The following is a 15,373-nucleotide window of genomic DNA, read 5'->3' as shown; positions in this document are numbered from 1 at the left end:
CATTGGACTAAGAACAAGTTCAGAACACAATGCATCCTTCTCATCCTACTTATGGCTGCTCTTGGTGAAACTCTTTGCCCAGGTCTTCCGCTGAAGTTCTTCAGCTCCAACATTTTTCCTTTCTAATGACTGTGCTACATTGGCCATGAATTGTCCCTCCGATGAGAATAATAAAAGAAACAGAAACAGCAACTACCATTAACTCTGAAAATTCTGGTCCTACCATCTTTTTGAGGACAATTTTTTGTTCCTGCTTCATTGGCATAATGGAAGCTGACAGATATTTTCAATAGGGAAAAATATGTGAGAAAAAAAATTAAATATGCAAGAATTGGCAATATTACATCTTTCACGCTTATTTTATTCAGTTGAACCACTAACAATTGGAATGATTTGCTGGATTAGAAATTTATAATCTTAACATTTCTTAGAGTTATTCTAAAAATGACTTCCAATTTTTGTCTTAGCTTTTTGTCTGCCTATGATGTAATATCAAGTACTACTTACCCAGATCTCTGTATGATCCCACTCAAGCTAAGTCATCTTAATATACAGAGAGGGTCTATGCTTTAAACAGATATTTAACTTTAGCTTTATGGATCAAGTTATCTATTTACTTTTCCATAGTATTTTGATTGTAACATATTCCTCATTGGTTCTTCTCTATTTTACTACTATATTAGGGTATTTTTTACATGGACTTTCTGGACTACATGCAGACCCAACACTACATCCTATTTTATTTTTTTAATTTAATTTTACAGCCTTCAAAAAGCATCAATTGAAAAACTCAAGCATAAGTAACTTCCAATAAAGAAGAAATGCTGATTGTTTTAGATCTCAGGGCCACCTTCATACTTCTTAATTATTTTTTCTCAAGCTGACTGAACCTCTGTATTAACTAGATATTAGCTATAACAAATGTGGTTGAAGAAGTGCTGACATTCAGAACACTTCTTCAGATGTTTATGAGAAGGGAAAATGAATGGCAGGTAACCCAGAGAACAGTAAATATCCATAATTAAAACAGCTACATTAGAATTTGTTTCTATGTCTTTGCACACAGTGTCTTTTTAACTCATCTAAAATGAAAGCCAAAGCAAAAAGGGAAAGATAGAATGAAAATTTACCAGAAAAATCTGGTTTCATTAACTACAGAAAAGAGCAGAATCAGAAAATGATCACCATTTCAAAATAATAGAAAGTTACTAATATTTTCGAAAAAGTTGTGTCAACATTCAAATGCGTGCACCACAATGTGAAATAACTAATTAGAAACAGAGCTAAGGTGTAGGTCTCTTATATCCTTCTCCTTGCATTAGCTTTCCATAGCTAAACAAGCAAGTAAAGAAATTCTTACTTGGTACGGGTAATACTTAAGAAATCCAACAAAACAGTATACTGTTATAACTTTATTAAAATTAGACTGTACTGCAGAACATAAAAAATATTTTAAACACTGTCAGCTAAAGCTCTGTCAAAAATGTTACAATTTTAAGCTTTATTCAATTACCAAAATGGCATATATATCTAAAAATAAATTTTCAAGAAAAATACTTGTTTTGTATGTATTTTCTGTAGCATTTGAAAATATTTAAAAACAGTTACTCAATAACACAGAACATAAAGTTGAAACTGACTTAAATCAAGCCAACTTAAATGCAATGACATGTAAATGGTTTTCATTAACTAAACTGAGATGTACAAAAAATATAAGCAGTATAAATTACACATTATTTGTTAATTTTATGTTAACAGGATTACATTCAAGGAATGCAGTTTGCACCACTCTACTTTTAAGCCAATGACATATTTAGGAAGGCCAAAATGCTGGTTTAGTCTAAAAAGCAACTTTTTTCTACATAAATAAGAAATTAAATACACCTAACTAGTCAATATATACAACATCATCTTCATTTGGAATAGTTTTCGTTATAAAATGCTATGCATATCTAATTTTCTGCTCAATATGGTAACAGTTAAGTCTCAATACTTAACCTTAAGGACCCCAGTAGCAAATTTCGCATTTATCTAAAAAATGGCAGTCCTGAGTATGTATTTTTCTGTTAGGCATATGAATGTTATAACCTTCACCAGCAGCACAGAACGAAGACAGACTGGACTCTTCCACCTAGTTCAGACTTATTTGCATGATCATGAAAAAATAACAGAGAATCGGTACAAAGAATTGAAAGAATAAATAATGCTTAAATCTGCAGAGACAGTAAAAAAACCCCAAACTTTCACAGAATGATGAAGTTTTGGGGGTACGTTAGCCTACACAACTCATTGTTTTATGAGGGTGAAAGGATGTTCACTGTGCTTCAATTAAGAAGTGCTCTGCATGGGTTTTGAACGCAGCTAATTTATACAGAGCTTTCATGGGCCTGTCATGTAATACTTAAGCTGAGATATGTTTTTTGAGAATATTAACTTATACTCAAATGAAAAGAAAGGTTGCCCAAATTATGCACATCTCAAATTTAAAATAATGTAACAATAAGTATCTTTCACATCAAGATGCAGAAGTTATATACTGCAGCAGGAAATATGTACCTTCTAGTGTGACGATGGATGACGGGAGTTAGAGCAAATCTGGACAATCGTACATGCTTGAGTAGAATTTTCTGCTAGACCTGAATGCTGAAGCTTCTTTTCAGCTCTGAGAGAAGACGGCAGAATGACCTTCCTAATTTGATGTCCATGTCCACTGTAAATGGAAAAAAATGGTATCAGTTCAAGCATAACATGGTAATTTACAGGGAAAAAAGCTACCTGAAAATTTTTTTTAAATTAAATGAGCAAAATATGGCCATAACTTCTGTCCTGTGTGAATAAAGATTAAGTGCACCTTGTCTGACAGGTAATGAGTATGTGTTGGTCATGCACAAGAAGATCGAGATGCGATGGACAGAGAGGGAATGAACAGGAAACCCTCATACATACAATAGGCAGGGAATTATACACACTTATTACATCTATCTAAAAATTCTTAATAGAAGAAATATTCAATACTGAAAGCCAGCAAAAGTTACTTAAGTTTACTATCTGAGGGCAAGGCATATTTCAATGTAAAAATGGAATTTGTTTCTCCTCCCCTCCATTTCTCTCATGCAAGGGGCCATCAGTTACAGCAGTAACAGTACAGCAATTTGTAGGACTATTTGAATCCCTCAGTCCAACTAACAAAAGACAGAATTACTTCTCAGTCATAGCCTAGCAGAAACTCTCCCCCTCATGTTGCCAATTATCTCCACCTCAGTTGTTGCCCTCTACAACCATTGTGTGCAGCAGGTATTAACTAACTCCGCCCCTCAACAGAGCAATACTCACTCCTGGCCTCTTACCAGCTACATTTTTGTGTACTTCATTTCCCAGGGCTTTTACTTAGAAATCCTGTTCCACCAGTACTCAAACTTTGGCTAAAGCTCAAAACTTTATGCCTCACAGCTGCATTTCGCAAAACTCTTAATACTTAAACCACTCCAGATTAAATTATCATTGTAAATGTCACCAAGTTACCCAAATTGCTGTTTTTATTCTAACAGCCACTCTAGATCTTCAGGTTTTCATATCCAGTACCCTGAAGTCAACAAACACTACACCTTTTGCCTGATCATTTGGTATGAACTTACTGTTCTGCAAGTGTGAATACCACCCATTTTCTGATACTGATCTCTGGCGTTTCTCATTCCTTTCCTCAATGGAAAACTGATTAGCCAAGCTCCTGCAACAAGTCCTGACACCTGTGTACTTTTAATTCTTCAAAACACCATAAGCAGCCTACTTTCCTCACCCTCCGACTCCTGAGTCTCATGTCATTGCTCCAGCCCCCTCTGCAACCAAACACGAGACGATGCCTTAGAAACCTCGCTTGAGACCAGGGCTCAGAATGACCCAATACCTTCGATCACCTCGGGCTGCCACTGGGGCCCCAGGCTGCCTCGGCCTCCACTTAATCCCGTCTGTTCCCTTCCACAGCACTTCCTCCTTTCTCAAATTCCTGAGCGTTCCCTGGGACCTCTCTTCCTCCCTGTAGTTTTTTCAAACTACCTCCTCTTTCAGAGCATCGGCAACATCAAAGCCCGAAGCCCCTTCTCTCGGGGGCCGGCGGGCAAGTGCCACTTTCGGACTCCCCTTGTGAGAGGCCCTACGGAAGGGGGATCTGAAGAGACGCCGGCCTCCCCCTTGCCCCTGCTCGTCGGAGAAAGGCGAAAACGCCGTAAAATCAGGAGGCCCGGTGAAAGCAGAGCAACCCCGGACGGACACCGGACACCTTGCCCATGTTTTAAAAACCGGGCCTGCAAAGCTGCGCGCCCTCCCTCGCCCTCCTGCGGTGCGGCGGCTCCTCCCCCCGCGGCCGGCCCCGGGCCCCGGGCCGTCCCTCCACTGCGAGAACCCTTCCTCAGCGGCTCACGGGAGACAAGCGGCCGCCTGCCACGGGCGGTGGGGACACGGGCGTCGCGGCCCGGCCCGCTCCCAGGAAGGGGTTTCCAACCGGGCGGGGGAGGGGAGAGCCTGTGGCCTGGCGCTACCGCGAGGACAAGGATCCCCACGTCCCTAGGCGACTGGTGACGAAGGCCGTGAACGCCGGCCTCCCATTGGCTCTGGCGCTGGCAAAGCGCGGCCAATCACGGCTCGAAGCAGAGCGGCTCGCCTTCCCCCCCCTCCCCCTTTCGAGCCGCCCCGTGGCGCGGAGGGGGTTTGGCCGCCTGCGGAGGCGCAGGGTCACGTGACCTTCTGTTTACATCCTCTCAGCTGTTGGGGCCCCTCCTCCCCTCGCCGTCTCTCGCACCGACACCAACGGCGGCGGCGACCCGCGGACCCCTCCGACGTGCGGGCCGGGGGAGGGTAACGCCGGCGGCACGCCGCCCTCCGCTCGCAGCGGCCCCCGCTCCCTCGGCGATCGCCCCCGCTGCGCTCCGCCCGGGCGACGGGAGCGCTTTCCCGCCTGCATTTCCCCGCACCCCGCCCGCCCCCCCCGCCCCAGGCGGGTCTCGCCGCTGCCGCCCCGCGCAGGGTCCGGGGCCCGCTGCAGAACGGGTGAGTGTCCCGCGGGCGGGGAGGAGGGGGCCGGACGGAACGGCGCTCCCCGGCCGCGCCGTGGAAGCGCGGAGACCGCCGTCAGACGGCCGGGACGGTGAGTTGGGGCGGCGGGGGAGCGCGGCCCGCCGGCCCCCGGCCCTCCCCTCGCCTCCCCGGGCGCTCCGGTTCCCATTGTCCGTTGGCCGCGCACGCAGGCGCGCGCCCTGCGGAGCAGGGGGAGGGGGAAGGTTGTTTTCGCGCAGCCGGGACGGGGCGAGGGCTTGCCGCCGCTCGCCTCTGCGGGGTGGGGACGGACGGGACGGGGAGTGCGTGCGTACGCCCTCGGCAGCCCATTCCTCCTCCTCCTCCGGTCGGTCCCCCCCCCACCCCCCGCGTCCTTTCGCCGCCTGCGTAATAAATAATCTCTGGCCCAAAAAGGGGTTGGGAGGAGAGGTGGTTGGTGCGGCTGCCGCGGGCCCGGGGCAGGTGTGAGGGGACGGGGACGAGAGAGAAGGTTCCAGCCTTGAGGTCCGGGCGGGGGGTAGAGGCAAGGTGAGGGCAGCGCTCGAGCGCTCGTCTCCCCGCTGTGGCTCTGCGCCCTGCCGCTTCCCCGTGACGGCTGGGTTGGGTTTTGTTTTTGGTTTTTTTTTACCTTCGAGGAAATGCAGTGAGAACGGCAGCTTACCCCCCCCCCCCCCCGAATCCCTGTAACCTCAGCGTCTTGCGGGGGCTGGGTCTTCCAGGCCGAGGCATTTTGGAGGACGCAAAAGGGAGTGTGAGACAACGTTTTGTTCTGTTTCAAGAAAAACCTGTGGGCTAGGGAAGGGTGTCTCTGCTTTCGGGAGGGGAGGTGGTGTGGCAGCAGCGAGAGGAAAATACTTTGTTTACATAAGCGAAGTACGTAAAACGCAGGGTAAGTTTGCCCTCCGGCCCGCACGCCACGGTGGGCAGGCGGCGGTGAGCGGCCCTGGCGGCAGCCGCGAAGGAAGGAGAAGGCTGCCGCTGCCCCCCGCCTTGCCATAAACGCACATTCTGTCTCTGTTTACATTGTGGTCTCTGTTTTGGCTGGGAGCAGCGTAAGGGGAGGAGCAGGAACTCGCTCCGGGGCAGCCACCTCCTCCCTTCTCTGTTTTCTTTGTTGTTATCTGTTCGGGGGAGACGTCCTGGGGACACGTCTGCCTGTAGCAGAGCTGCGGCCGATGTGATTCCTCTTCGGACCGAAATCTCGGGCCACCTTCTTCTGTGCATCTGCGGGTCTCGTCTCTCCTGCGTCGTCGCCCTCCTCCCCCCTGCCTCGGCAGTTGTCAGCGGCTCGCAGTGAAGTTGGAGGAAGGGGAAGGGAGGGCGGAGGGGGAAGGAATCTTGGCATTTATTTGATAGGCAGTCAGCAACCTGGGCCTGATTTGTACAGCTCTGTCCTCTTTGACAGCAAAAGGGAAAAAAGAAAAACCACCTATGGTGGAAGGACAGGGGGGTGTGGGTGTGGTGTGTTCACTTTTCTTGGTGGAAGATGAAGGAAAACATCTTTAGGGTCTGCATGAGAGAAGAGATGGAAGTACTGAACTGGTGCAGTGTGTGGAGAATGCTCGTGTCCTTGCAGGACTTGCCCATGTAGCCACTGTTCTCCTAGTGGGTATTTTTTACTCTTGTCAGGTAAAAGTCAAGCACAGTTGAACTGCAAGACTTTAGCAAGGAAGTAAGGTTTCTTCTCATAATAAGCAATAAACTTTGAGACGCACACAAAAAAAGAGACACAGGTAAGGCTAGTCAGCACTACAGTGAATTAGTGAAGATACTCAATCCCTCTTGACCATACGCCTTCTGTATTACAGAGAATGCTTTTAAGATGCAAGATGAAAAAAATCTAATGCTTAAAGTTAGTAAATGATAAGAGTGTATTCTGAGAATGCCTTTGTAACCATAATTCACTATTCTTGCAAATGAATCATAATATGTGTGATACATTTTTTTTTTTTTTCCCCCCACAGGACCCTTACCTTACTCTGGGCAGACTATCTCTGGAAGGAATCAGGCTTGGATAAATGGAGCTGTCTTCTGCAGAACTCCAGCCTGATTTGTTGGGAAAGTTTGAAAAATATTTAAATGTGTAGGTGGAGAAATGTGTGAAAGATCTATTGGTATTTTAACTGACTTTGGGTGAATAAATATAATGTAATGATAGGAATGTAAGAAGTACGTGAGTGAGGTCAGAGAGCCACAATGAGGGCTTTGGAGATGGACACTTAGCCAGATGTTCTTTACAACAGTCAGTGTCCCTCAGAAATGCAAGGAAAAACAATTGGATGTTGTTGGGAGATCTGCAGTGAGTAGAATGTCATGAAATCACAGAAACAGAAAAAAGTATGTAATACTGGGCAGCCCTGGATGGCCAAATGTTATCACTGGGTCTGTGCAGGATTAGGTTCCTTCCCTGCATAATCTCTGATCTTCACTGCAGAATTCTTGTAAAAATCTTTCTGCTGTTCCTAATTGGCTTTCTCCCTGGGTTTTCTTCATCCAATCTCAGACTTTGTGTTGTGACTTGCTTTAGATACTTGACCAGCCAGTTTGAATTTTGCAGCACTCTATTTATATATTTATGAAGTCTTGCCATTTTTATAGTCCTAATCTTGGCAGATTGGTGATTTTTATTGCTCAGTCTTCTGTTCGCCTGTCAGTGACTGCCCCAAGCTGCAGCAGCTCCTTTTGAAGAGGCTTCTGCCTAACAGGAGACTAACAATAGGACCCGACTGCCAGATATGTATTGTAGTTTTCCATGCCTGTACTGGACCATACCAGAGCAGTCACTTGGCCGTGTTTCTGGAAACTTGAAGTGTGGTTCCTTTCAGCTGGTAAGTGTGTATTCCGAAGCCAAAGGTAGACTGAAGAATAATACCAGTGCAGATGGAAGTCTCTAAAGAGCATGTTGGCTGTGACTTTTTTTAGGCAAATTTGAAAGAAAAAAGAGTAACACAAAGATCAAATTTAGAGTTCCTACTGCAAGACATGGTTAGTAATACAGGTGTGTTTTGTTTTTTCCCCAAAGATGCTCCCAAAACTCAATATAGGCAAGATAGTTTTTCCATACAGTGTTCCAGAAAGGTTTATGCCAGGAGTTTTAAGAGTTTCCCAAAACAAATACATTAAAAGCAATTCTGAAATAGTTCGGCAGGATGGGAATGCTCATCCAAGTATTCAGTGCATTGTGAGAAACACCTGAGAATACAGTCATTGTTTCTGGATGAGAAGTGTCTTTACACATACCTGTTCTTTTCATTTCCTGCTTTGTTCCCGTCTTCAGCAGGAATGTCACAGAGATCTGCTGTTTTACCCTGCTGAACTGAAAGTGATGCTCTGTAGCTGATCATTAATCAGCTCTCTGTGTAAGGAAAGTGCCTTGAAGTCTACAGCACTTGGCACTCTTGAATGCAAACATCATTGAATATTACCTCATTTATTTTACCTACTTAGAATGTAAATTCCTACAAGCAAAAGTAGGAAGCATATGTGTGCCATCTTGTTTTGCAAATGAGTAATCAGGTACGTGACTGGCCTAAAGGCACTCTAAGAATCTTCTGGTAGGGTCAGAAGTTGATCTGTATACTTCATCTTCTCCAACCAATGACTGAGAAATTTTTTTGATGGAGAATTCTTTTAATGTATCTGGTTTGCAGAAGTGAGATCACAGTGTTCCACCTCTTCCTTTTATGGATTTCTAGGGAGTAGAGTGAAGTATTTTATATTAAATATTATGGGTACAATTACATGAAAACATCAGGAAATAACTGCAGTGTTCCAATTCCTTTGGGACTTACTTGTGTGCAGTGGATGTTAATGAGAGCCTTCAAGCCTGCTTAATGCAAGCTCTTAGAGCAGTTGCTGTTGCTGTGTTGTTTAAGAAAACTGGGCCGGACTTCTCGGCCTTGAAGAAAGGGTAGAATTTGTAGCAGGTTAGGGTGCTGAAGATCGTTTTTTGCAGGTCTGAAAGATTAGCTGACTGCCATTCAGAACAGTAGTGTTAGTTCTTTGTCCTTTTTGTCCTGGTACATCATGCCAACTTTATGTTTCAGAGTTCGTGTTGCTACTGCAAAGTTGACAGTGATGTTAACTAATCCCAAGGAGCTTGAAATCCTGATGAATGTATGTGTGTGTGTGTTCTTGTTGAATGTACTTCTGATGAGAAGCTTACTGGAAACATTGAAAGTAAAAAGTAGAAGTAAAGGAAAAGTAAACTGAAAGTAAAGATGTCTTTAACAATGGCACTTAGTCCTAAGAAACTTATTATTTCTGAAAGCAAAACTATTGGAAGTTGTATCTAGAGAGCAGCTGTGGTGTCCATCACTTGTATGTTGCGACTACAATTGGTATGTGATTTATTTCTCAATTTTATTAGTCCTTTAAATTGAAGCACAAAAATATAATTTGTCCTTCATTGTGAAGAGAAAGCACTGGTTTAGAAGTCATCATAGAGCAGTTAAAAAAAAAAAAGAAAGACAAAACCCCAAACTCCACAGCCTTAAAATAGTTTAGATGTGACATCAGGAGTCACCATGGTAACTCTCAGGCTACAGATTCTGGTGTATTCTCATGTGGAGGAGTTCTAGAGCGGGGAGGTGATGTGGAGCAGGAGAGAACTGCCCCTCTGGTTAGAAGGCTGTCTTGTGGCAGAAAAAGACTTGGAGCTTAAAAGATGCATTTAATGAAGGCTAATTCTGGAGTTCTGGCTTTGTATAATGTTTAGTGAAGAAAGGATGTAATGATCTAGTTTGTTACAAGTGCAGAACATTGAGTTCTGCGTTGCACGAAGTTGAAGATTTAAGGTACTGCAAGTGTTGTTAAGGTGATGTAAAATACTGAGGCTTAGAATTTCTCTCAAGTATCGCATTTCACTCCAGATTTTCTCAAAGTAGCATTTGCTCAGCATACAGTTGCAAAGCAAATGCTGAGTTTGGATTTGCAGTGTTTCTAGGATGTAAAAGAAGACAAATGGAATTAGTGTTTAAAAACTTGTTTGAGGAAACAATCCAGAACTTGCCAACAAAACCCTAAAATAAGGTTTAAAAACTAATTTAAAAACTAACAGGCTTAGAGCAAGCAGTTCGATAATGATGTGAGATGTTCGGAATCCTGCGTGAAGGACATTTATATGAAGGTGCTATAGGGCATCTGAGTTGTCAACATGGAGCTGTTAGATATGAGATAGGGTTTACTTGAGGGCCTGTGTTCTTCTGAAGTTAAAAAAAAAAAAAAAGATGGCAGGCAGAATGAATTCAAGTAGAGGTAGCTGAGCAGTTAGAAAAGGGACAGTTTTTGTCTTGGTTGCTAACATGCACCCTTTACCAGAGATGGTGTGTGTTTATATGCACAAAGAATATGTGTACAACCAACCAGTTGTGCAGCAACGTAGTGACTGTGAACAGGATCTCTGTCCTGAGAGTTTTTTAGAACCTGGTGGTGACAGGCTGCACATTTAGTTCTGGTCACAAGTCAGAGCATCTCCAGGTTCGTTCTTTTGGTCTCTTGTCTTGGGAGTCTTTTGGCCGATGATGCCTTAACTTTTATCTGGTTGCTTTTCCAGTCCCATCTGTTGTGTTCCTTTCAAAGGACACATCCCTCAGCTTTACATGGTTTGTGTTCTGTCTAGGAATCTTAAATCACACAACAGCAGCAACACTTCTTGCTTATTTGCAGGGAAGCAAGGACAGGATGTGGACAGAAGAGTTTTCTCTTGTGTTACTTAACACTAATTGTTGCCATATCATAGGCCAAGTAGCCTATAGTTAGCATAAGAACCTACAGTAGCACTAGAGGTCTGTTTAAGCACCTGAGTCACATCACAAGTATCAAAGGCTTGCTGTTATTACTACGAAAACTTTTCTTTGCACAGTTTCTAATAGGTAACGCTTATTAAAGCTGTCAGTAATCATGATTATTTCTTCTTTTTTTTTAACAATTGGCTTGTTAAAATCTTAAATGATAGGTGCATATTTCTAATGGCAAATTAAGCGATCTTGAAAACTATTTTCAGGATGAATAGCAGCAACTTTGTGACACTGGATAATGTTTCACTAGGAGGCATCTAAATGTCATTGGGAAGTTTTTTTCTTTTTATTTTCTAGCTGATGTCTACAAATGTTTATAGATTTAGCGGTAGCAATTGGAGTAAAATCAGAGTTCTTGCATGGTACTAGTTTAAGATGTTGTGAAAGGCAGTATGCAGTAGTAGACACAAAATATGTGTGCTCCTGAACATAACTATTCACAGTATGCATGTTGGTACTATCCTTCAAGCAAAACAAATAGCATTTGCTATCAGTTCCCGTTGCCTTCAGGAGTGAAAACTGAATTTCAAAGAGAATGTCTAAGAGATGACATGTCTGTCTTAATTATTTGTTCATATTTTTAAAAAAAATGACAAACTGCTTCCCCAAAAAGAGATACCTGCATCAATGTATGGCTTCCATAAGTGAAGTGGTAGTCATTGGAATTCTTTACGGTAATAGTCAGCTAGTGAATTGCATCCAGGAATTGATACGCCTGTGGTGTCCCTGTCCTAAATGAAAGGCTTGATTCCTATAAATGGTTGTTTTAACATTGAATGAGGAATTAGGACCATGTGGTTGGGAGAATGAGAAGTGGTTACTATTCTGAGAATTTATTTGGGTTATTTCTGTAGCAGATGTTTTCAGTGGATATTCAGGAATTACCATGTGGTTTTCTTTACAAATATTTGAAAGAAAAAGCCAAGTAATATTCTTCAACCCAGTCCAGCCCACTGTGCTATAAAATGTTGTATATATCGAAGTTAGAGAAGAGAGTTGGAGCCGCTATCCTGGTAATCATATTTTCAACACAATTGTTTTTGCTTGATAGGTATGGCTAAAAGGTATGCGAGTTAGCATTGCTTAAAATGAACTCTGAAGTTCACTAACGGAGATGCTTAATTTCAGCAAACAAAGCAAAAGGTTAATATTCCTGCAGTACTAATAATTTCAAGTAATCAGGAATGCTGTGAGTATTTCTACTAGGACATCAGTTTGCCATTAAAGGATTTGATTTCCATCTGAAAATCTTTGTCTAAGACGCATGAAGTTCATTTACTATGTTCTTGTTGTTGGATTCTGGCAGGTAGGGTTTTGCTGGGACATGTGACCCTGCTGTTTATTTGTGAAGCTCTCCCCTTTACCCTTTTGAGAATGAACTGTGGTTTTGTTTCCATTCTGTGTAGCCACCTGCTGTCTAGTTTCTTAAGCTTTGCTGTGTTCTTCCTTCAGGAAACTCTAAATTTGGCATCCTTGCAGCCAGGAGGTCAATGAAACTGGAAGGACACAGAAAAGTTGAGTTGCTGAGTTTCTTTATAACTTCTGCTGAGCTGACAGTTGCAACATTATAAATCCCATAGGCCTTAGTCTCTGCTTATTTCAGTTAATTCATTAGGACTAAAACTCATTACTGCTGAATTTCCTGAGATCCTGCAGTGCTTTCTGGATGTCAGAAAAGTCAGTGTAGGATTTGACTTCTCCGTTCTGGGGGGCTCTGGATAAACTGGAGTTGTTCATTATATAACTACAGCAGGTTATGTGACTGTAGCAGCCTCTTGTGTTATATTTGTAAACTACATTTCTCTCAGGTGAAAACCATGTGCTTTGTATGACTGAAAAAAACCTGATGGGGTAGGATTATGCAGATGAAGATGCACTGTGCAAGTGCACAGCTGCTACATAAGCAATGATAAAAGGTTCTCAAGTTCCATTTCTTGGTGAAATATTTGTATGAATATCTTGAAGTGGTCACTGAAGCTTTCCCAAATGCTCCAGATCCCCTTCAGACTACGTCTGCTGTTGTTTGTACTGTGAGTAAATCATAACTTTGGAGCCATATTTGCATTAGTACTTGATTCATACCTGGAGACAAAGAAAAACAGTAGTACAGAAACATTTTCGAGTTAAAAATGTGCTTTTGTATTTTGGTTTTGGCTTTTAAAGAAGGCCTATAAGGGGTTTTGTTCCGAGTATTTCAAGTTCTTAGTTTAAGCATGCACAACCCCAGGTCCAGCTAGTAGTGAGGCTGCCCACATATTCGCAGTAACACAAACACACATGTATTCAGCATGTACCTATATAAATGCATAGTTGGCCACCACATCAACACAGAAAGCACAGTACTAATGCAAGCGCAAACAGCGCCAGTGGCCTTATCCTGTTGACTTTTCTGGATGGTCAAGCTGAATGTCTGCTAGTGACAAATGCATGTATATAGTATGGGTCCTTCCAGTTACTGGGATTAGACACTCGTTCTACCCTGCAGCTGGCCCTTGGGTTCATTTATCCCCCATTGCCTCTTAGACACGCACACAGTCGTGCTCAGCCACCAATCCCAAACACCACAGGTTCTCTAGCAGTCGACTCCTTCAGTTGCCTCACTTGGACGGTCTGCCCCGTCCCTGGTTCCCAGGCCACACTGCCAGTTTGCTGGCTAGTCCAGCTTGGTATTCCCTGTGATTGCACCTTGACCAGCAAAAGCTCACCCCCTCCTTTGCTGGCACCACAGACGTGTGGGCCCCTGTGACCTGTGGCGTGACTCCGCTTGTCAAGTAGATTCACATGCACAATGAATAGAGCCCCAGAAAAAGAGTTACAAAAGGAGGTTAATGAGCAGACAGGACAGACAGCAGTGATTTGGGGCAGAGCACAGCTAGACACACATACCGACCTGCAACCTGTTCACAGGTGACCTGTCCTTCTTGTCACCATAGCTCTCTGTTTTCCGGAACTTGTTCCTCCCCAAGCCACTTTGATCCCTCCCTTTCCCCACCTTTGGTTCCTCCCCTAAACATCCTGTAATGGGACTTGTGCGATTCCCCAAGTGCTTTTCCCCTGCATTCCATGATAAATCTAGTAACCCTGTAAGCAGTGACATCTATCTGAAAAGTCCCGTGGAGAGGCTGGGTGGTGGTGGGGATGTGGGGAGAGCCGATGGTTCTCCTGCAGTAGCCCTGGGAGGAGCTGGGTCAGGGTGTTAAGGCGAGTTCACCAACCCACGAGTGTGTGTCTCTGCTCCTTTGTCTGTGTGCAGAATAGCTTTTTATCCTATAACCTAACACGGTTAACTTTGATATGTGGTGGCAAATAATCTTTAATCATTTGCAAGTCCAGTTGAAAATTTAGGGAAGTTGCTGGCTGGCCGTAGAGGTGTGAATTGAAGTGATATGGTTACAAAAGCAATACTTCGAAATGTTACCTCAAAGTAGGGTGTTTTAATAGCAACAGGAACAGGGAGAGTGCTAGAATGATTGCATGAAACTTTGTGGAACAGGCTTTGGTAACAGTCTTAAGGCTGTAACCTTTTAAATTGTAAAAAAAGGAGTTGATTTCCTCCCCCCCGCCCCGGATGACTTGCATTTGTGTAGAGACTTCTTTGGTAGACTTTTAAAATACATTTAGTTCATACTTGATTTGTACGTTTTGAAAGTTTTGATAAATCATCACTTTTCCTTTGGTAAGAACCATGAAGGGGTAGTTAATCTCTTTTACATAAAGTAAGCATTGGACATCTTAAGAAACGGGGATTTATGGATAAGGTCACATCAGTTTAGGGTGTGCTGTTTATAGATTTATGGTGTATCTGGAGGATGAGGCAGATTATGACATGGGCCTTTAAATGTGAGGCGCTTGGAGACATGCAGGATTTGGGGATTAAAAAGAAGAAAGTTAGGTGCAAGTAGATAGCCATTGCTTTCTTTGACAAGATAAAAGTAACTTAGTGTGCATGTGTTTTACTAAACAAACTACATTTGAAAAAATTGGTGATCTAGTGTGATGCTTCTAGAAGATTGCATCAGTGAAAGAATTTTGTGTCATGGTTCTGAGGAAGAGAAGCAGGAAACAGGAGTAGGCCTTACTCAGTTCTTCCCTCTTGGGGATTGCAGGCCTAAGTAATAAAGTAGCTTCTCAAAACATTGTATTGCAGTGGACTATTCTAAGAATCTAGTAAACAGGATCAGGACTTGAACTTTTTTTCTTTAATTTTATTTATTTAGTGTCTCTTAAGAAGAGGACGCATAATAAATAAAAGTTGAGATTCTCAGGCTGTGAAAGTAAATATTTTGGTAATACAGTATTAGAAGTTGTTTATGCTGTGATTATTGCATGCTATTTTGATGCTTTTGGATGTATTTCTAAAGATCAGAAAACCCAAAGGTTTTAGTGCACTTGGAGCTTGATAAAGTTGATTGATATTTTTGCTTTTTATTTGGGCCTTGGTTTTTTTTGGAGACTGCAGTAAATGCATAGCTCTAAGATGAGGTTTCAAGTGTCAGGAATGTAACCATCTTCTATTTTTACACTTG

The 15,373-nt window shown here is 43.1% G+C and overlaps 1 protein-coding gene and 1 long non-coding RNA gene across 4 annotated transcripts in view; one reads left to right on the top strand and one right to left on the bottom strand.

Annotated features, from left to right (window-relative positions):
- Positions 1–633: 633 nt before the first annotated feature.
- Positions 634–4,586, bottom strand: LOC138684750 (uncharacterized). Its single transcript, XR_011324010.1, has 3 exons — positions 4,400–4,586; positions 3,636–3,812; positions 634–2,710 (listed from the first exon to the last, which is right to left on the bottom strand). It is a non-coding gene; the product is annotated as an uncharacterized lncRNA (long non-coding RNA).
- A 178-nt stretch (positions 4,587–4,764) lies between these two features.
- Positions 4,765–15,373, top strand: part of PCMTD1 (protein-L-isoaspartate (D-aspartate) O-methyltransferase domain containing 1) — a 45,895-nt gene continuing 35,286 nt past the window's right edge. Inside the window, exons 1-2 of one of the 3 annotated variants that reach the window (XM_069779323.1) lie at positions 4,927–5,043; positions 7,014–7,132. The gene's annotated coding sequence lies outside the window, so the exon portion shown is untranslated. Of the gene's footprint in view, positions 5,044–7,013; positions 7,133–15,373 lie in introns of all 3 variants that reach the window. The other 2 variants (XM_069779325.1, XM_069779322.1) reach the window with 2 other exon arrangements.

The sequence above is a fragment of the Haliaeetus albicilla genome, chromosome 3 (genome assembly GCF_947461875.1).
Source record: "Haliaeetus albicilla chromosome 3, bHalAlb1.1, whole genome shotgun sequence".
Taxonomy (NCBI): Eukaryota; Metazoa; Chordata; class Aves; order Accipitriformes; family Accipitridae; genus Haliaeetus; species Haliaeetus albicilla.
This window is presented reverse-complemented; position numbering and strand designations above follow the sequence as displayed.